Raw genomic sequence first — 23157 nt, forward strand, 5'->3', positions numbered from 1 at the left:
GTGAAAATGCAAAACAGTCCTCCAGGTGGTCTTGGATGGATTCAATTCTTCCCATTTTCTCAGTTTTAATTTGTCACGAATAAGTGTAGAATCAGCCTGGAATGCAATATTCTGAGCTAGGGAGGGACTGTCTGGAACACCCCTGGCCTTGTTCTGGCCCTTCCTGAGGAATGTCACATCTTTAGTTAGGGAGGGACTGTCCAGGAGAGCTGGGGTTTGTTCCTCTCTGCCCTGAAAGCAGCATTTCCTTAAAGCTTTGTTCAGTGAGCCATATCTGCCCTGAGGTATATAACCCAGGGTGGGCTCCTTTTGGGTTTCCTCAGCCATGGTGGAAGGGGGACATGTGCAATCTAGACTTCATCTGCCCTGGGAACCCTTCTTGAGCCTTTGGGGATGAGCTCACAATGGAGCCTGGGCTTCTTTTGAAAGAAGACTTTCTCCCTATCTGTAAGCAGTAAATCTGCATCCTATAACTTATTGCCTGAGAATGTGCTCTGGCTCACTGCTCTCAGGCAGTTGCGGAACTGCAGTGGAGGATACAGTGGGTGGAAGTGTTTGGACTCCTCTTCCTGATGGCTGGTATAGTGATGATCTTTGCTGTCCTCTCTGTGGTGGAGTCCTCCCTTGGGATTGGTAATTGGTGAACCTGCTTCAAAAATTGGTGAAGTGAGTAAGGTCCAGTCAGAGAAACAAGGCTTTCTGGCAAAGTGGGAGGGGCAATACCAACCACTACTCAGCCCAAGGCAGAGACATCAGCCCAGGAGCACAGGGGCTGGACATGCACCTGGATGAGTTGTGGATAAGGATGGGTGATAAATGGAACATATGTCACTCTCCTCCCCACAGATGTAGATGAGCGGGCTGCATGGACTGAGACAGAGGAAAGGAATGTGGAACAGAAGACCATAGTTTAAGATCCCCTAGGTGCTGGGCACTTATGTGATCCTGCATTGTCAGGGCCCAAGAGCTTGGATGGTGAGTATTCAGACAGACCCAGAGGCACCCGAGAAGGAACCAGAGAGAGGTCCCTGTATGATCCCTGAGGCATGAGAGGAACTAACATGTAAAATGTCACCCCAGAAGATGGGAAGAGTCAGGCTCTAATGGGTAAGGAGGAAGACCAGGGAAATCTTCCTCTTTGCAGTGTGGCTGTTACGAGTGTTTGATAAAGGAACATTGCCACCTAAGTGTCTTGACCTGATTGACACAGTTAAGAATGGGGCCAAGGCCTCTAGTCCCCACTGTAGCCCTCTGGCCTTATATCCTTGTTATGATAAGAGGACAAAACAGAGGACTTCAGTTTTTTCTCAGGTTTTTGGATACTGGAGCCCACATGACAATGTTTCTGGGTCCTTTTAGGAGAATAATTAAACGGATGACATTGGGAGGTTTGGGAACAAACTGGTGGCCCTTGATGCTTATCTGCACACAATGCTTATGTACTTGTGGGTAGGGCCCTGTGAGCAATTTTTTATGCAGGTAGCTGTGTGTCCTGCCCTGAGTGCATTATAGGCATTGATGCCCTGGAAGATTATGCCCCCTCACAGCTAAGAACTAAGACACAGTAGTGGGCCATATCCACTCCTGTCTGTTACCTAAGCTACCCAAGTCCCACTGGGTTATTTAAAAAAGTGGTACTGCATACTAAATGGAAAAATGACATTATTTTATCAATTCTGGATTTACTTGTTACAGATAAACATGTGACAACCAGCCGGGCGTGGTGGCTCACGCCTGTAATCCCAGCACTTTGGGAGGCTGAGGTGGGTAGATCACGAGGTCAGGAGTTCAAGCTCAGCCTGGCCAACATGGTGAAACCCTGTCTCTACTAAAAATATAAAAATTAGCAGGGCGCAGTGGTGGGCACCTGTAATCCCAGCTACTCAGGAGGCTGAGGCAGGAGAAGTGCTTGAACCTGGGAGGCAGAGGTTAGAGTGAGCCAAGATCGCACCACTGCACTCTGCCTGGGTGACAGAGCAAGACTCCATCTCGAGAAAAAGAAAAAAGTGACGACCCACCTGTCACAATGTAACAGCCCAGTTTAGCTGGTCAAAAAGGTCATGGGCACAATGAATGCCAAAGCTACTTGAGCAAGAAGCCAAAACGGTATCCCAGATACAGGCAATCCCCTGGCTGCACTCACTGGTATAAAGGAGGCCTGGCAGCTGGTTAGGTCTCTTTGGGTACTAGAGAGGACATGCATCCCACATGGGGGTTCTTCTGGCACCCATAGTCAAGGAAACCAATAAAGCCACACACTTTGAATGGAACCCTTTGCAGCAGCAGGTTTTCAACAATTGATGTCTCAGGCACTGCCTTTTAAACCTTAAATCTGCTAGCCTGATGAAATCACAGTTGTGTGCGACCTGACGCACAGTGATAGATGTCTCTGGCAACAGAAAACCGACACTGGGGTGTACCAGCCTCTGAGATCTCGGACACACAAGTTGCCTCAGGCAGTCACCAAATATCCCTCTTTCAAATGGCAATCCTTACTTGATATTGGGCACTGTTTTGGACTGGGCACCTCGTGGCCAGAATGCCAGATGGAACTCTGCAACCTGAACTGCTGTTTCTCTCTGGATGGCTCACAAGCCCAACCAATAAAATTAGACAGGCTCGATAGACTTCAATTATCAAATGGAAGTGGTGCATTCAAATTCAGGCCCAGCTAGGACCACATGTGACCAGCAGGCTCCATGAACAAATGGCTAGCTAATTAGAAGACACCAAGAGACCCATTGGGTGTGCTTTGGCTCCTCCCATGGCTGCCCGGAGCCTGAGACTCTGAGACAAGCCTGCTGATGGTGTGGCATGGTTTACTGATGGCTCAGTGAAACAACGGAGCAGATGGGGTCTGTTAGGCTGTGGTTATCACCATCATTTCACAGAACAAACATCGACGATTTGCCCAGTGGACCAAACAACACGCAGTGGTGATGGCCGTGCAGGCCACCCCTACTACCAGGTCTTCCTGCATTTCACCAGTGTGTGGGCCTTTGCTAACAGCCTACTTACCTCGTCAGGAGAATGGCAATTGAGTGACTAGAATATTGAAAGAGCCTCTGTGTGGGGACAAAGACTATCCAAACAGCTTGCTACTTGAAAGGACAGAAAATACGCACTCTTGTGGATGCTGACACGACCAGTGCTGTTGTTGAGGAGGACTTATGTCACAGTTTTCAATATCCCACAGGACCTCAGTCTCACCAAGAAGCATCCTTCATTACATGACCAGCAAAACAATGGCCATGCTCTCATGGAATACGATAGGCTTTGTATGCACCCTGCCATCTGCAGGCCAATGGAACTGCTGAACAATGGAACAGCCAACTTGCAAAGCAACTGAAGATAGGACATCAAGAAGGCCTGCTCATGAGTGGTACTTCTATCTACAATATGAACACTGAACTCTACACTCCAACGCATGGGAAACGGGGCACTGCAGCACATGTTGGGAAACACTGAGCTTGATGTGGGTGGAGGTGGACCAGGCAGCTGGCTAATTAGGCTGTTCCTGTGAAATTCCAACCTCAATGTTCCCTGCCATTCTTTTTCCTTTTCTCTTCAAAGTGCATGTTCCTGGGGGTGGTTTGCAGTTCAGGCCACCATAGAACCCCAGAAAGGGCCCCCTAACTCTAATTTTATGATGGTGTTCCCCAAGGTGCCCCCCCATTTCTATGGGATCTCACAGTGTTGGGGGGACAGGATCAGGGAGCCCCCAGGGTGCTAGGAACCCTTCTGATGGTGGAAACATCTGATACTTCCAGTGGGGTGGGTTATGTTACCAGGCACACCAAATTTGTATAGGACATGACCTCCCTTGCTGGACTGGATGACTGAAATCAACACGTTTAGATCTATAAGAAGTGCTTTGGGTGCCAGCAGAAGTAGTAACCTCAGCACAGGGACAGACAAACCGGCTACACCAGCTCAGCCCAATTCTTATCTGATAGATACAGAAGATCTGAGACCCAGGGAGGGGCAGGTGGGAAAGAATCTCATAATCCATTCTTTCTACAGGGTCATGGCAGCAGAGGCCAGGAAGCCTCAAAGCCTTTGTTAGGATTTCCCAAGCTGTCGCCACTATGGGAAACCTTGTTTATGGTGGTCATTTCATGACAGTATGTATTTGTTGAAACTCTATAAACCGTGTACTGGAAAAGGATGGATATCACCTCAAGAAACCCAATTTTAAAAATTAAAGAGTTGGGGCCAGGCACGGTGGCTCACGCCTGTAATCCCAGCACTGTGGGAGGTTGAGGCGGGCGGATCATGAGGTCAGGAGATTGAGACCATTCTGGCTAACATGGTGAAAACCCATCTCTACTAAAATTACACAAAAATTAGCTGGGCGTGGTGGAGAGTGCCTGTAGTCCCAGCTACTCGGGAGGCTGAGGCAGGAGAATGGCCTGAATCCGGGAGGTGGAGCTTGCAGTGAATTGAGATCGCACCACTGCACTCCAGCCTGGGCGACAGAGCGAGACTCAGTCTCAAAACAAACAAACGAACAAAAAATCAGTAGCTCCCAAGTTATATAATTAGTGTTTTTCCACGGGAGTTTTCCATTTACTCGTTCTGCATAAATATAAAATGGTTAAAGAGTCCCGCCTACAGGTAGGTTCAGACTCATCGTTTGCCCAAACTCCCACTCACAGGTGTGCAAGGAGTTCATTCTTTTCACCAGAGTTACCTTTGGACATCTTTACCTCTCGGTAGTCCTTTGCTTCCTTCTGTAGCTTGAAATCTCTATTCATGCTTGTTGTGGCTAACAGTTATACATTGAAGCTACTGGGGTACAGGAAATACTACCCCAATATATGGCACCCTGGCACACTGAGGATTTTAAGCTGGAGGAGACAGAAAACTCCAGAGGGAGAAAGGTTTGAATGACCTGCTCCCACCTCTTCTCTCCTAAAGACCCTCATGTGACAGGTATTCTGCCCTATGCCCAAAGGGAAGGAATGTCAAACCTGGAGGCCAAGAAGAACCTGAACAGTCAGACCTTGGTAAGTTCCTCCCAGTTTATTTCCATTAGATCATACCCTTTTGTCCTTCAATCAAACTTCTGCATGACTGTCCATAAAAATGCAATTCTCCCTAGATGTTAAGAGTTTTCATTTCCAGTCTCCTGTGTCACATAAAATTTACATTAAATGCATTTGTGGCTGGGTGTGGTGGCTCATGCCTGTAATCCCAGCACTCTGGGAGGCTGAGGAGGGCGGATCACCTGAAGTCAGGAGTATGAGAACAGTCTGGCCAACATGGCGAAACCCCATCTCTACTAAAAATACACAAATTAGCCGGGCGTGGTGGTGGGTGCCTATAGTCCCAGCTACTCGGGAGACTGAGGCAGCAGAATCACTTGAACCCGGGACGCAGAGATTATGGTTAGCAGAGATCCCACCACTGCACTCCAGCCTGGGCAACACAGCAAAACTCCGTCTCAAAAAAAAAAATGCATTTGTATACTTTTCTTTTGTTAATCTGGATTTTGTTATGGGGACTCAGCCATGAACCTTGCAACAGATGGAGGAACGGTATTATTTTTCTCCCCTGCAAAGCCCTAACCCACAGTGTCTCAGAACGTGACTGGACATAGGGCCTTCAAGGAGGTGATTAAGGTAAAAGAGGTCATTAGGGTGGGCCAAATCCAGTCTGCCTGGTGTCCCTATAAGAATAGAATGCTTGGATGAGAGAACCAGGGATGTGCGAGCACAGGGGAAGGAGGAGGTGAGAGCACAGAGAGAAGGTGGCCATCTGCCAGCCGTGTAGAGAGGTCACAAAGAATACAACCCTGCCAAACTTTCCCTTGAAGTTACAGCCTCCAGAACGTCAACTTCTGTTGCTTAAGCCACCCAGTCTCTGGTACTTTGTTATGGTAGCTGTAGCATATTTTTTGTTTGTTTGTTTGTTTGTTTTGAGATGGAGTCTCGCTCTGTTGCCCAGGCTGGCATGCAGTGGTGTGGTCTTGGCTCACTGCAAGCTCCACCTCCTGGGTTCACACCATTCTCCTGCCTTAGCCTCCCGAGTAGTTGGGACCACAGGCACCCGCCACCACGCCTGGTTAACTCTTTTTTTTTGTATTTTTTAGTAGAGATGGGGTTTCACCTTGTTAGCCAGGATGGTCTCGATCTCCTGACCTCGTGATCCACCTGCCTCAGCCTCCCAAAGTGCTGGGATTACAGGCGTGAGCCACCGCCCCGGCCTGGTAGCTGTAGCATATTAAGACAATGCTTAAGGAATCAACACACTCATCATCTTACTTCAGAAACTGATCCCTTTGGGAGGCTGAAGAGGGAAGATTGCTTGAGCCCAGGAGTTCGAGACCAGCCTGGGCAACAAAGCAAGACCCTGTCTCTATTAAAAAAAAAAATTTAAAAAAAAGATAAAAGAAATTGACTTCCTGACCACTCCAATTGTTCTTAAATATACTTTCTCTCTGGATTAGTAACATACTCTGCGCCTAGGTTCTGGAACTTTCTTCCTCCCAGTACGTTTAAAAAATTGTACATTACATTTCGGTCAGTGGTTCTGTTCTCATTTCATAGTCTTCATTTCAAATGACCCAATAATTACCAAACAAACAGAAAGAATGTATGCATTCATTATAGGGATGAGAGGGAGAAACAGAATAGACAACTCCGATGGGGAATGATCTGAATAGTATTCCTAAACACATCAGGATGCTCCTCCTATGGAAGCAAGTTCCAGTGAACGGCAATACTGCCACAGGCAGGCCAGAAACAACAGTAAGGTGGGAAAACTCATAAGTAAGTAAAACATCTAAAATGATAAGCTGTGATTTGCTTCTACAAAATTGAGGTAATATTAAATTCTCAGGCATTTGATTAAAGTTTGGAAAATTTGAGGTAATTGAGGTAATTTTAAATTCTTAGGCATTTGATTAAAGTTTGGACAAAATTGGACAAAATGTGACATATAAGAAGAAAAACAGCATACCTATATATGTTACTTGTAAATTTTCAGAAAATTAAAACAAAATTTTATTTGATGCTTTGAATACAAATAACTTATTTCACATATATCTATATATTTTATATGCTATATATATGCTGTATTATATATATTTATACATATATGCTATATATTTTTTATATATATATATATTTATTTATTTAGAGACAAGGTCTCACTCTGTAGCCAGATTGGAGTGTGGTGACCTGATCATGATCACAGCTCACTAACCTAAAGTGATCCTCCCATCTCGGACTGCAGAGTGGCTAGGACAACAGATGCTCACTACCATGCCCAGCTAAGTTTTTACACTTTTTATAGAGACGGGCTTTCGCTATGTTGCTCAGACTGGCAAATGACTTATTTTCACACTGTGCATATGGTAATCCAGATGAAGTTGAAAATTGAGTCAATAAGGATTGATTTTCTGTCTGAGCTGTAAGCTCCATTCTTCATACACAAATCAGTTTATTTTGTTGGGGCTCAGATACACCAAAGACTGGTGCTTTGTCATGCTGAGAAGTCTTAGAATTTGCCTCAGAATGAAGGTCCCTCTAATTTTGTCTTCCACCCCCAAGCCCAGGAAGAGCCTCTCTCTGAAATTTCTTCATCTGACCAAACTTCTGCACAGCAAAAGAAACTACCATCAGAGTGAACAGGCAACCTACAGAATGGGAGAAAATTTTTGCAATCTACTCATCTGACAAAGGGCTAATATCCAGAACCTACAAAGAACTCAAACAAATTTACAAGAAAAAAACAAACAACCCCATCGAAAAGTGGGCAAGGATATGAACAGACATTTCTCCAAAGAAGACATTCATACAGCCAAGAGACACATGAAAAAATGCTCATCATCACTCGCCATCAGAGAAATGCAAATCAAAACCACAATGAGATACCATCTCACACTAGTTAGAAGGGCAATCATTAAAAAGTCAGGAAACAACAGGTGCTGGAGAGGATGTGGAGAAATAGGAACACTTTTACACTGTTGGTGGGATTGTAAACTAGTTCAACCATTATGGAAAACAGTATGGCGATTCCTCAAGGATCTAGAACTAGAAGTACCATATGACCCAGCCATCCCATTACTGGGTATATACCCAAAGGATTATAAATCATGCTGCTATAAAGACACATGCACATGTATGTTTATTGCGGCACTATTCACAATAGCAAAGACTTGGAATCAACCCAAATGTCCATCAGTGACAGACTGGATTAAGAAAATGTGGCACATATACACCATGGAATACTATGCAGCCATAAAAAAGGATGAGTTTGTGTCCTTTGTAGGGACATGGATGCAGCTGGAAACCATCATTCTCAGCAAACTATCACAAGAACAGAAAACCAAACATCGCATGTTCTCACTCATAGGTGGGAACTGAACAATGAGATCACTTGGACTCAGGAAGGCGAACATCACACACTGGGGCCTATCATGGGGAAGGGGGAGAAGGGAGGGGGGAGGGATTGCATTGGGAGTTATACCTGACGTAAATGATGAGTTGATGGGTGCTGACGAGTTGATGGGTGCAGCACACCAACATGGCACAAGTATACATATGTAACAAACCTGCACGTTATGCACATGTACCCTAGAACTTAAAGTATAAAAAAAAAAAAAAAAAGAAATACAATGGGCTGGGCATTTACAGGCAGGGCACGGTGGCTCATGCCTGTAATCCCAGCACTTTGGGAGGCCAAGGTGAGCGAATCACGAGGTCAGGAGTTGGAGACCAGTCTGACCAACATGGTGAAACCCCCGTCTCTACTAAAAATACAAAAATTAGCCGGGCATGATGGCAGGTGCCTGTAATCCCAGCTACTCAGGAGACTGAGGCAAGAGGATCGGTTGAATCTGGTAGGTGGAGGTTGCAGTGAACCGACATCGTGCCGCTTCACTCCAACCTAGGTGACAGAGTGAGACTCCATCAGAATGAATAAATAAATAAATAAATAAATAAATGCAATGCTCTTGAACACCCTCCCCAGGGATCTCATCAAGTAACCAGGAAAGATCAAGAGGCTGGAAGTCCTCACCAGCCCAGACAAACTTACCATCTATTCTTTTGAGGTCAGCTCCAAAAGATTATCTGGAGGACTTAATTTGCATTAAACAATAACCTCTCTTCCTGTGTAGCTCTGCACCTCACCTTCCCCTAACGTCGGCTTCCTGCCTCCTGGGTCTGTTCATTCTCCTTGACGGTCTATTGCCTCTTAAAATAAAAGTCTACGTTCCACATCTCCTCCTTCCTCTATGCAAACAGATATATAAACTTTTGTACCGCATTGACTCATCATTCTTTTGTGGTTCCCTCCCTATGTGATTTAAAATAAAATTTTACATACCTTTCCTTCTATTAATCTTCCTTTTGCCAGTTGATTTTTCACTGAACCTTCAGAGGACAAAGGGGAACTTTTTTCTTTCCCTTACAGTTGAATCCGTGCATTAGTTCAACACCTACGTATTCTCACCAGTGAGGTCGGACGATTTATCCTCGCCTCTGAAAACATAGAATCGAAGAATTTTCTATCTCCAAAGGGCTTAGATTCTAATACTAGTAATCCAAGTGCTATAAGTAAAAACCAGGTAAACATTCTGTTCACATCCTAATCAAGTATCTACTGTTAGCAGGAGGCATGGACATAAGCTCTCAAAAAGCTGCTCTGTGACCACCTAACACCACAGCAAAGCCCGGAACCAAGCTCCAGGCATAATTCTCATCATTTCTACTCTGTTTTCATCATCTTTTGAGTTGCTACATTCGTTATCTGTACAGCTGCAGCAAGTCTGCGTTTATTTTTCATCTAACTGCCAGCTTTCTCCATCAGGTTGAACTGACCTTGGACTCTTAGTTCAAGATGGCATGGACCCAAAGAGCGGCGGGTAGCAAGGCTTATTGTGAAGAGCAAAAGGACAAAGCTTCCACGCCCTGTGAAGGGACTCCAGCGGGTTGGACTGCTGGCTGGTGTGCCCAGCTTTTATTCCCTTTCCTCCCCACCCATGTTCCATTTCTGTCCTATCAGAGTACCCTTTTTTCAATCCTTCCCCTGAATGGCTACTTTTAGAATCCTGCTGATTGGTGCATTTTACAGAACGCTGATTGGTGCATTTTACAGAGCACTGATTGGTGTCTTTTACAGAGCGCTGATTGGTGCATTTTACAGAGCACTGATTGGTGCATTTTACAGAGCGCTGATTAATGTGTTTTACAATCCTCTTGTAAGACAGGAAAGTTCCCCAAGTCCCCACTCGACCCAGGAAGTCCAGCTGGCCTCACCTCTCACAACCATGTCAGTAATCACTTTGAGTAGCAATGGTTGAAATGCACCAATTAAAGACACATTGTCAGAGTAGATCTAAAAAAAGACCCAATTATATCTTGTATATTGGAAATCTCTGTAAATATGAAGACATACATAGACAATTGCAAATTAAAATCAATGAGATACCATCTCACACTTGTTAGAATGGCTATTTTAAAAGACAAAAGTTAGTAAGTGTTGATGGGGAGAAAAGGGAACACTTGCATACTGTTGGTGGGGATGTAAATTAGTACAATATAGTAACTATGAAAAAAAGTGTGAAGGATCGTAAAAAAATAACAATAGGATTACCTTTTGATCCAGCAGTCTTATTACTGGGTATATATCCAAGGGTAATAAAATCTGCCTTGGGAGATTTCATGACTATCCAGTGTGTTGGAGAGGTATCTGCACTCCCACATTCATTCCAGAATTAGTCACAATAGCCAAGTGTGGGATCCATCTAAGTGCCCATCAATAGATGAATGGATAAAAAGAATGTAGTGTATATGCAAAACAGGATATTATCAGCCTTAAAAAGGGAGAAATGCTGTCATTGGAGACAGCATGAAATTTGCGTGGCAATATGTTAAGTGAAATAAGCCAGGAAGAGAAAGACAAATACCACATGAACCCATGCGTAAGTGGAATCTAAAAAAGCTTATTTATACAAATACAAAGTAGAACGGTGGATACTAGGGCCTAAGGGTGGTTGGGGATGAGGTTGGGTAGATGATTGTGAATGGGTACAAAATTTCAGTTAGATGGGAGGAAAAAGATCAAGAGATGTATCGTACAACATGGTAAGTATAGTTAACAATAAATTGCATTATGAAAAATGAAGAAAGAGTGGATGTTAAGTGTTCTTGCCACAAAAAATAACTATGTGAGGTAACACGTATGTTCTTAGCAAGAATTTATCACTTCACAATATATATTATTCTTTAAACATCATGTTGAAGGTGATGTGAAGATTTTACATAGTAAATACTCCAAATTTTATTTGTCAATTCATAAAAGACATATAAAAGTAAATGAATGAAAGGAAATGTACCTTGCTAACAGTATCCAGAAGAAAGCAGGCATAGCTTTATTAGCTTCAGAAAGAATGTAATGTAAATAAAATTGTCAGGGATAAAGACCTTATATGATAATAAAGGGATCAATTTTCCAAGAAAATATAATGGTCCTTAACATGTATGCATGTAACAACAGAGCAACAGAGCATCAGTCTACGTGAGGCAGAAACTGTTTAAACCACAAGAAGAAATAGATGAATCCACTGTTATAGTTGGAGACTTTCAACACTCCTCTATCAGAAATAGACAGATCCACCAAGAAGAAAAAATCAGTAAGGACATAGTTGAACTCAACAGTATCATCAATCAATTGGATATAATTGACATCTACAGACTTCTTTATCCAACAACGGGCAGAACACACATTGAACTCAAATCCACAAAGACCACTCATCAAGATGCACCACATTGTCCTCAATAAAACACACCTGAAACTATTTAAAAGAATCAGAATTATACAATGTATGCACTCAAACCACAACAGAATTAAGCTAGAAATCAATTTTTAAAAACTGGTGAATTGCAAAATACATGGAGAGTAAATAATTCATTTCCAAATAACACATGGGTCAAAGAAATCTCAAGAAAAAATTTTTTAAAATGTTGTACTAAATTTAAAGGAAAACACACCTTATCAAAATTTGTCAGCTACAACAAGGAAGCTTAGAGGAAAATTACAGCATTGAGTGTATATATATTAGAAAAGTTGAGGCCAGGCGCGGTGGCTCACGCCTGTAATCCCAGCACTTTGGGAGGCCGAGGCGGACGGATCACAAGGTCAGGAGATAGAGACCATCCTGGCTAACACGGTGAAACCCCGTCTCTACTAAAAATACAAAAAATTAGCCGGGCATGGTGGCGGGCGCCTGTAGTCCCAGCTACTTGGGAGGCTGAGGCAGGAGAATGGCGTGAACCCGGGAGGCGGAGCTTGCAGTGAACCGAGATTGTGCCACTGCACTCCAGCCTGGGTGACAGAGCAAGACTCCGTCTGGAAAAAAAAAAAAAAAGTAAAGAAAAGTTTAAATCTAAAATTCAAACATCTAAATTTATTCAGTAAAAGGAAGCAGAGAAATTAAATCCAAAGTAAGTGGGAGAAAATATATAATATTGGAAACATGGCAAAAACAAAGTAAAAGATAAAGCACCTGGAATTTTCAAGTGAATATTGATAGTTTCATATTTTCCAGGACGTACGAGTCCAAAGTTCAGTAGGATAATGTAACAGTCCCAACAGGACCCTCGCTTAAGAACATGGAGAGGTGACTCCCGCTGAATTCAGGGACACAAATCTTCAGAGATGATCAACCAAAGGCATGCAAAGCAAGGCAATTTCATTTGGCTACTAAGTCAGGAAATGCATTAACTATGAATAATCCACCAAAAATAAACATTAAGTATTGCTAGGTATACAAGGCATGGTTAGATGTGGTGGAAAGAATAAAGTCAAGAGAACGTGCTATGGTCTGAGAAACATGAGAAAATTGTGTGGTTTGTATGTGAACATCAACATGTAAGGGGTCATGCACATACATTGACAAACATGTGTATGCCCTCAGAGAATAATTGCATATAGACCCACTGCTACCACCTCTGGAGTCCCCTGCCCGCCTTGCCCATGTAGCTTACCTGGGGTCCCTTCTCTGTGCAGCTGCAAACCCACTTCATTTGCAGTTTGCTGTTAGGATGCTCTCACCCTGTGGTGTATTTTTCAACAGGTGGTGGTGAGCGGGCCACTGTGAATTTTCAGATCCACGGATCCCACTTACATCTGCAAAATGACAGATGGGAAAGACAGCTCTGTGCCCCGTTTCACTCTGTTTGTCCTCAGCACCAACCCCTCCTGGCAATGCTAATGGTCCTGCACAGTGGACTGCGGCCGCCCTCACCTGTTCTGACTGGTTCCTGAATCAAAAGACCTCATGGATTGGGGATAACATTTCATAAAAGAACTGAGGCATTCAAACCCCTCCCCACAGCATGCAGTCCTCAGAGAGGGGCCCCTGCATCACGTTCTGAGCTGCCTGGTACCCTCACCCCCATGCCCAGTCCCTCCATGGTCTGCCCTTCCCGCTCCTGCCTCCTCATGTATTATCCCAGTGGTCCTTCCAACCCACCACCCTCCTCTCATGCCCTGGCCTGTGCCACGGACACACTGTTTCCTCTTCCTTTTCCCTGCCCGGTTTGCTGGACTCACTGGTCCTCACTCTCCAGCATCTCCTCCAACGCTCCTCCTCCTCGAGGCCTCCCTTGCCTATCCCAGTCCAGGCCTGAATCTTGTCCTCTGAGCTCCCAAGGGCAGTTCTTCCACTTGCAGTTTAGTTTCTGTTGAGTTTTCTGAATCCCCACTGGCTTTTAACATCTGAGAATTTGGAAACTTTGTCTATGTTGCTTCCCTGTGAGCCCCACACATATAGTGAACAAAGAGCAACACAGAATATCTTCCTTTATGTTGAATTTCACAAAGAAATTAATGAATCTCTCAAACTCCTCACCTATATTCTGTCCACTTCCCAAGAAACTCAAAAGTTTCTTTCCATCTGAAGAGGGTTTGCACTTGAAGATGAACATGTTTCTTTTTTCCCCTTTTCATCTCAGGACAAGATGTGGCTCCCCTCAGCCTCTTCTCCAGCCTCCCCGTCCTTAGTCCACTGCTTAGCCCCTCTCCTGGGCCACACTGCTCTATCCTCATCTGCACCTGTTCTTTCTATCTGGACAGTTTTGCCCTTTTAAACCAACAATTTTTTTCTTGATTTCCAAGATTCAGCTACATTAGTATGGCTCCCTTGCTAAATATTTTCAAATACTTACCTAGTTATTAACTTTTTTAGAGATGGAGCCTAGCTATATTTCTCAGGCTGCAGCACAATGGATATTCATAGTTGTGGTCACAGAGCATAGCAGCCTCCAATTCCTGGGCCCAAGAAATCAAATGCTTATTACTTACTATCTTTCTAAATTTTTAGCGTATGTTTATTTTTCAAATTTTATCACAACAGCTGTTACCCTGGTGGCATCAATGACATGGTGTTATTGAGGGCACACGCTTGATCTTGTAGTGAAATCTTCTGTTGTCACCTTCAGGTAAGATCACCTGCATTCAACACTTACAGAATAGATGCCAACAGGAAGGTGCAAATCACACTGACAATCATGCAGCCTCTTTCATTAAGAAATGTTTCATTGCCATTACTCTTTATGCCACAGAGGGTTATGTGAAGACACCCATTTCTCTGGATTAAAATCTTGTTTAGGACTATTATAATCAAAATTTTAAGATTTTTGTAATTTCATTTATGAGTTAATCTCAATATTGTGTTAATTTTTATGTGAGTAAAACTTGTGATTTTATAATTCTAGAAGGGCTTTTTCCATAAATATAAAATGGGCTGTTATGTCTATAGAGTCATGTACCACATAAGGGCCGTTTTGGTCAACAACAGACCATATACATGTTGCTGGTCCCATAAGATTGCAATGGAGCTGAAATTTTCTCTTATCTTTTGACATTGTAGCAATCATAATGTCATTATTACTTCAAGTTTTTAAAATTAATTAATTTATTTATTTAATTTTATTTTTGAGATGGAGTCTCACTTTGTTGCCCAGGCTGGAGTGCAGTGGCGCAATCTCGGCTCACTGCAACTTCTGCCTCCTGGGTTCAAGTGATTCTCCTGCCTCAGCCTCCTGAGTAGCTGAGATTACAGGCGTGCACCATCACGCCCAGCTAATTTTTGTATTTTTAGTAGAAACAGGGTTTCACCATATTGGTCAGGTTGGTCTCAAACTCCTGACCTCATGATCCGCCTGCCTTGACCACTCAAAGTGCTGGGATTATAGATGTGAGCTACTGTGCCTGGCCTACTCCAGGTTTTAAAAATAAATTTAGTATAGCCTAAGCCTACAGTGTTTCTTAAGTCTACAGTAGTGTACAGCAATGTCCTAGACCTTCACCTTCACTCACAACTCACCCACTCACTCACCTGGAGGAACTTCCAGTCCTGCAAAATCCACTCATGATATCTGCTTTAAACAGCAGTAACAGTTAAAAAAATGTTTTATATCATATTTTTATTATAGTATACGTATATATGTATGTGTGTGTATGTGTATATATATACACATACCATATATATACATACCATATATATACACATACAGTATTTATATATACACATATATATTTACCATTGTGTTATCATTGCTTACAGTTCAGTAAAGGTTTGTAGGCTAGAAGCAACACACTTTACCATATAGCCTAGTGATGTAGTAGGCTATACCATCTAAGTTTGTGTAAGTACTCTCTACGCTGTTCTTATAATGACAAAATCGCCTAAAAATGCACTTCTTAGACTGTATCTGTCATTAATCAATGCATGACTGTAGTTTAATTGGCAGAGATATTACCTTTCTTTTAGATCCACCTTAAATATTTGATTCGTTGACACGCAGTGGCTGACACCCACTGAGACTCCTACCTATACCCATGCATAGACCAACTCTGACCTTCCCTCTAGTGTTACATATGCCCATTCAATCATAGGTTTTCCTTTATGAGTTTCATTCACATTGTTTCTTTGTATTGCCAACTAGAAGCAAACAACCAGAGACACAGCAATCATCAAGTAATTTCAGAAGGTATGAATCCAAATGCTGTAGAAGAACGAATAGGGTTTGTACATGCCTTAACCAATGTAAAAACCAAGAATGGGTAAATTACGTGGAACAATGGTTGGCGAGACACAGTACATCAGGCAATGAGCATAATGATCCCTGAGGGATGTGAGGCAGCCATGCAAGCCCACTATTTCCTCATGTTATTGCTTCAGGAAAGTTCCCTGCTGTGGAGTAGCAAGGACTTTTGGAGCGTTTTGTGTTGAGATGAAACTGAGGGTCTGAAAGAACACGTTTGCCCAATTCCATCAAGACCTCCAAGTACAGTGTTAACAGCAGGAGAAAGTAATCATGACAGCGCCCAGTCAGAAAGGTTTGACTTATGCCAGCCATTTTCTACAGAGACATGGATCACAGAACTACAGTAGCAGTGCAGGAGAAAAAGGAAAGACACATCGAGAAGACATTTGAATGAAGTTGGCCTTCAACTCTTTTATCTCATTCGTGATGCTAAAAGACACAGCGCTTTACATGACACAGCCATCTTGCAACAATCCCAAGGATAAAGGCAGCCTAATAGAGAGGAAGGAAGTGTGTATAAGTAGGTTGAACCACTCCCTCTTGACCCAAACCTGAATTTCCTATGATTTGTTGGTATATGTGTCCAATAAACCTGTATTGTGCAATAAAGGCACTCCCTGAGGTATGACTTAAGATTTCTCAATTTTATAATTGTGAGAAAGCAATACACATTCAGTAGAAATTGTACTTCGAGTACCCATACAACCATTCAGTTTTTCATTTTCATTGCAGTATTCAATAAATTACATGAGATATTTAAGACTTTATTATAAAATATGGTTTCTGTTAGATTATTTTGTACAAATGTAGGCAAATATAAGCGTTCTAAGCACTCTTAAGACAGGCTAGACTAAGGTATGATGCTCAGTAAGGTAGGCATGTTAACCACATTTTTGACTGGTGATGTTTTCAATTTATGTTGGGTTTATTGGGAAGTAGCCCCAACTTAAGTTGAGGAGCATCTGTAATTTCCATGGAGCTTTTCATTTATCAGAACAGAACATAACTCTTATCAATGAAGAAGAAACAAGTAAATCTTATCTCCTCTATTTGTTTCCCCAGAAAACTTCTAGTTTCCTTCAGATTTGGGATTCATCTTTCCCTTGTCCTTCATTACATAAATACCATTATCTATCTGGTTTCATTGACTATTAGGTTCTCCTAAATCTGTGGTGAAATTTAAGGTTAATGGCGTGAGGTCATAATACAATAAAAGAATGAAGATGAGGGTTACTTAAAAAAATTAACCAAGATCTGCCCTTAAAATGTTCTGTATAGAGTATTGAAACCTTGAGTGCCTGACTGCAGCACTGCCTGGCACACAAAGCTCTATCAATAATTTGGAATAAAAATATCCATAAGCTATCAATGCTCTTGGTCCATTGCTTTTTCACATCTCATGTATCTTAAATAAGTGCCTTCCAGAATCGCTTTTAGACCATAAAATTGAGGATTTCATTACTTGTATAACAGCCATTTGCTATTGAGTCTCATAGATCCACCCTGCAGGAATGTGTCCTTCATAAAAGAATGTGTTTCTCTCAATTCAATCCTGTTGGCATTTGTACAATTCATATTGCAGAACCTAAACAATTCCTAGCCTGCTTTTTGGACCCCTCAGTTGTTTCTTCAAGAGGAAGTCAGTGTTTAACCTAGGGTGAGGAATCCTCTCTTTACTTGCCATCTAGTCACATACAAACGATATATGAGGAGTGTCAAAGGTTCAGCCTAAAACAATGGACATTAATGGAGCAAGTAAAAACTAAAAAGTGGGCAAACTATTGACTGAGTCAATAAAAATGACCATATTAAAATTAAAAAAATAGTTTGTTCACTGATATCGAAGAAATAAAGATTGTAATTCCCTTTCTACAAGATGATACTATTAAAATATATGCTGTTTGAAGATGTATGACATTTCCTGAATGGCATTTTTATTTCAGTGCAAACTAATCACTCATTCATCAAGGAGTAAGAAAATAATACATCTCGATATTATGGATTTTCTGTAGGAAGGCAAGTCAAGCAGCCATTTACAAAACCAAAGTGAAAATACTCAAATATGCAAGCCAATGTCTATAGCTTTTGGGTAAGGAGAAAAACAAACAATATGATGACACTCATTTGCACAGTAGCAAAGTAGCTGTCTCTGCATTCAAAATGGGAGTCTCAGTGTTCTGTCTACACAAATTAATTCCTTGTGCACCTTCCACAATAAGAACCAACTAAGCCACGTAATTTAAACTATCATAGCTTCTCTAAGCCTACGTTGTAAGTACATTTTGTACTGTGGCTCCCAGGAAAGTCTCTGTCCCTCTCTTTTTCAACAGTCGTATTTCATAGCAAATTTCCGGAAAACACTAAAACAGAGAATATGTAACATCTATCGTTCCTAATAAAAGTGCTATTTTCATTTAATTACTAAAGAAAGATGATTGAAAAGATGAAAACAATTATGTGAATTTCAAAAAATGATTATGATAAAATTTTAAAATTCAGGAATGAAAGGCATTAATACACAATACAAAATATGAATTGGTTTTAAATGATGTTTATGTGATTTAAAAAAAGACAATTGCATGCAAGTTTTAAAGATATCTGCACCCCCACTTTCAAAGAAGCAATACGAAATGTTACCAGGAAGGTGTCATTGATCAGCGAACACAATTATTGCAGAGAAAAGCCTTTCTTATGCAAAAGGACCGCATTCCTCAAATAGCCCCAGAGGGAGGGCAGTGGGCAGCTGACCTTGCCCCCCGCAAACCCCACAGAAGGCTCTGAGCTCAGCTGCAGTGGCTGAGGCCGGCCCTTGGTAGGCGTGGTCTGCAGCAGGAGCACCGCATTCGTGGTCGGCAGCAGGAGGACAACTGCGCTTGCGCAGGAGGCACCCAGGGAATGACTGACAGGTCTCTGCCACCTCTGGCTGTTGCTGGAGGAGTACAAAGTCCCCCAGGTTCCAAAAACCAGGCAAACATAATGAGGAGCCTTGACATCTAATTTATTTCACTGGGACTGTACTAAACAAATAAAGTGGGGAGCAGTGTTCGGGGATTGTCTAAGATTCTTGAGAACATTAGAGACATAAGCAACAACAGCAATGTTCTCAAGTTCTAAATCCTTTTATTTCAAGGTACAGCTGGAAATATTGGTGTAGGAGCAAGGCATCCAGGATTTACTCGCCTCTTTCTTCTTTTTAGAACACCACAATAGATAGGCTAAAGGGCTGTGGATGGAAAATTCTTGGATTAAATGAAGACTCTTAGTAATTAAGACAATGTATGTTTGCACAGATAGAAAGGTGAACCAATGAAATAAAGGAAAGCTCAAAACAGACAAAATAATATAAATGCAAATAAGTAATAAGAGCAATTATTAGTAGAAAGATGGCTTTTACAATCAATGTTCCAGGAAATTGATATTCACTGAAGGAAGTTAAATGTACCTTTAACTTCACATTACACATAAAATTAATTGCAGGTGCATCATAGATCCAAATACAAATACAGTTTAATATAGTATTTACAACCTATGTTAGGAAAATATCTTCATGACTATGGGCTAGCATAAGATTTACTAAATTAGACCTACAATGTCGTCACAATTTAACAGAAAAACATTTTATAACATAGTTTATGGGAGCAAGGACTGTGGAGACAGATTAGAGCATGTTCTATTCCTTTTATTTGCAGGGCTTTAGCTCAAATTCAGAACTTGTACATAGGAGTGGTAGCAGAACCTACCTTTTGATATTTTGGGAGGAATGAATGAACTAATGCTACATAATGCCTGTAGATAAATATCAGGTCTATAGTAATCACAACATCAGTATGCTAACACTGACAGTGTTTTCTAAGTAATTTAAATGTATTTTTTGTATCAATTGCAAAATACATCATTATTTTACGCCACAGTAAAGGAATAAAATTGACAAGATATGGTACAAATACTTCCTATGCCTTATAATTTTTACCTCACAATTAGTGACAATAACTCTTTTCAATATATATAAATGTGGATATTTGTTTTATATCACTCCTATTCAATGAGACGCAAATATAAGCAAATCACATTAAGAAAGATATTGCTGCTCGGGGCGGTGGCTCATGCCTGTAATCCCAGCACTTTGGGAGGTTTACTTGAGGTCAGGAGTTCGAGACCAGCTTGGCCAACATGGTGAAACCCCATCTCTACTAAAAATACAAAAATTAGCCGAGTGTCATGGCCTGTGCCTGTAATCCCAGCTACTTGGGAGGCTGAGGCAGGAGAATTGCTTGACCCCGAGAGGCAGAAGTTGCAGTGGGCCGAGATCATGCCACGGCACTCCAGCTTGAGCGACAGAGCAAGACTCTGTCTCAAAAAGGAAAAAAAAAAGAAAAGAAAAAGAAAGGTATTGCTAAATTTCTCTCATTCAGGTGCACCTCTTCGGAGTCACTATTCATCTTCTTTACGATTTTCCCCTCATTATCATCTTCTGTGTTAACCAGAAGCTTTGGTGATGTTTCGTTTCTTGTGAGATTCCTATGCAACACTCTGTGAGATTATCTTTCCAACCTACTGACAGCTCCTCTGCAAGTTTTGTGTTGATGATATTAAAAGAAGGTGTCAATGGAAGGTTTCCAGGACAGGTTCATGTGCATTCATATAAGGACAACCACAAAAAGTCTGTATTTTGACCAATAGCCTTTTGACACTATCAATTTTAAGATGCATTTTGTCTTAGTTCCTTTGTATCACTAGGAAGGAATACTTGAGTCTGGGTAATTTATAATGAAAAGAAGTTTGTTTAGCTCATAGTTCTATGCACTGTACAGGAAGCAGGGCATCAACACTTCCTTCTGACTGGGTTCTCAAGCTGATTCTACTCATGACAGAAAGAAAAGGGGAGCTTGTGTGTGCAGAGATCACACGGTGAGAGAGGAAGCAAGAGAGGGGCAAATGCTGGACTCTTTTCAACAACCAGCTCTCCTCGAAATTAGCAGAGTGAGTACTCATTACCATGAGAACACCACCAAGCCATTCTTGAGGGATTTCCCCCAAAATTCAAGCACCTCCTATCAAGCCCCACTTCCAACATTGGGGATCAATTTGTAACAGGAAGTTTGGGGAGCCAAAGATGTAAACTATAGTACATATGTGTTTGAAAGACATGAAAATATGTCCTTTAGCAATAATGGAACACACTATATTTTTTCTGTGACTGCTCATTTCCCAATGTGATATCATAGTGACTTGTCTGCTGAATCCTGGTCTATTATTATTATTATTATTAAAGAGATAGGGTCTTGCTGTATTGCCTTGGCTGGAATGTAGTGGTGTGATCATATCTCATAGCAACTTCCAATTCCTGGTCTCAAGGGAGCCTTTTGTTTTAGCCTCCTGAGTAGCTGGGACTACAGGCATGTGCTACCACGCCCGGTCACTTTGAAAAAAAATTTGTTTTTATAGAGTTGGGGGTCTCGCTGTGTTGCCCAGCAATGCTTGGAGCAGGTTGTGGAAGTTGTGTTCTTTTGCTGTTCACAATAAATTTTGCTGCTGTTCACTCTTTGGGTTTGTACCACTGTTAAGAGCTGTAACACTCATGCAAATGTTTCTCCCTGGCTTCATTCTTGAAGTCAGCCAGACTACGAACCCACTGGAAGGAACCAGTTCCTTCCAGTTCCTTCCAGTGGCTGGGTGTGTGTGCGTGCTCCGGGTGGCTCTGACACACCAGTCCCTCTTGCTGCCTTGGCCCCCTCTGAAACTTTGGGCACCATGGAGCTCAGGGAGGGAAGCTGGGGGGTGCTGAAGGGAGCTTGGCATGAACAGCCTGGGTGCTGTGGATTGCATGTTGATGGTGGGAGGCAGATTCCTGGGCAGAAAGGGGTGGGTTCCTTGTGAAACCCCACTTTCAAGCCAGGGACACCTGAAGCTTGGCGGCCAGGTTGCCAGTTCTGGATGGAGTCTGCAGCCAGGTGTGAGAACTTATGCTGCTTTTTCTGAGCCAGCCCATGGCCACTCCTGGACCAGTCAGCATGCACTTTCACCCCTCTGGGTACATGAAAACTGTGGACTCAGCAAGACTGTAGCAAATGATGAATGACCTGTCTGCGGAAAGCAGCCGCTCACTGCAGGTCATCTCCTGAGAACGGTTCTGCTGCTCAGTGAAGCTCCTCTCCACCTTGCTCCCCCTCACATTGTGTGTGTCCCTCATTCATTCACAGAACCCCAAAGAGATTGGGGTTCTGTTATTCCTAGTGTGTCCAAGTTTCCAGGTACCACCACTTTCCCCTAATCCAGATGCAGGTGCTCACAGCAGAAGCCTCATGTAGTACATTTGGTCCAGCCGCAGCCTTGCACAGAGCTGGCACCTGTGGTGGTGCCTGGAGTTGCCTGTCCCTCTGAAGCAGCCAGCATGTCTGGCTGTGCACAATGGCCAGACTCTGCATTTGCTCATGCACACACACCTCACCACTCTTTGCTTGGTTCACCCTTGTCAGGTTTGGGATCTGGGCAGGTGGCATGAGCTGAGCTCAGCCTGTTGGGCCAAGCGGGAGGAATGAGTCCAGCAGGAGCAAGCAATGCTCAGGAAGAAGGTGCTGCTGGCCACACAGGTTTCTGGCTGGTGAAGTGACACCCCCAGTATCCTGTGACATAAGGAATGCCATATAGATCAATGAAATAGAACAGAAATGTCCAAAAATTAACCCTGACATTTATCATCAATGATTTTACAAGTTGCCAAGGCAATTAATTGGTGAAAAGTATTTTTTTCAACAAATTTTGCAGGGACAAGCTAATATCCACATTTAAATTGGACTCCTCCCTCATGCCATATACATGACTTACTAAAAATATATCATACACCTAAACTCAGGATCTAAAACTACAAAACCTGTAGAAGATAACATGGAAATATGTTTTTATTGTTGTTGTTGTTGTTTGAGACGGAGTCTGGCTCTGTCACCCAGGCTGGAGTGCAGTGGCGCAATCTCGGCTCACTGCAAGCTCCGCCTCCCGGGTTCACGCCATTCTCCTGCCTCAGCCTCCTGAGTAGCTGGAATTACAGGCGCCCGCCACCACGCCTGGCTAATTTTTTTCTATTTTTAGTAGAGAT

The 23157-nt window shown here is 42.5% G+C and overlaps 1 long non-coding RNA gene across 16 annotated transcripts in view; it reads right to left on the reverse strand.

Annotated features, from left to right (window-relative positions):
* LOC119623586 (uncharacterized) overlaps positions 1 to 23157 on the reverse strand; it is a 406106-nt gene that overhangs the window by 86362 nt on the left and 296587 nt on the right. For 15 of the 16 annotated variants that reach the window (XR_012091421.1, XR_012091423.1, XR_012091418.1 and 12 more), the window contains 4 exons: positions 18702 to 22687; positions 14181 to 14283; positions 12999 to 13140; positions 9337 to 9491 (listed from right to left, as the gene is read on the reverse strand). This is a non-coding gene — a long non-coding RNA (uncharacterized lncRNA). The remainder of the gene's footprint in view (positions 1 to 9336; positions 9492 to 12998; positions 13141 to 14180; positions 14284 to 18701; positions 22688 to 23157) is intronic. The other variant, XR_012091420.1, reaches the window with a different exon arrangement.

Source organism: Chlorocebus sabaeus, chromosome 26 (genome assembly GCF_047675955.1).
Source record: "Chlorocebus sabaeus isolate Y175 chromosome 26, mChlSab1.0.hap1, whole genome shotgun sequence".
Classification (NCBI taxonomy): Eukaryota; Metazoa; Chordata; class Mammalia; order Primates; family Cercopithecidae; genus Chlorocebus; species Chlorocebus sabaeus.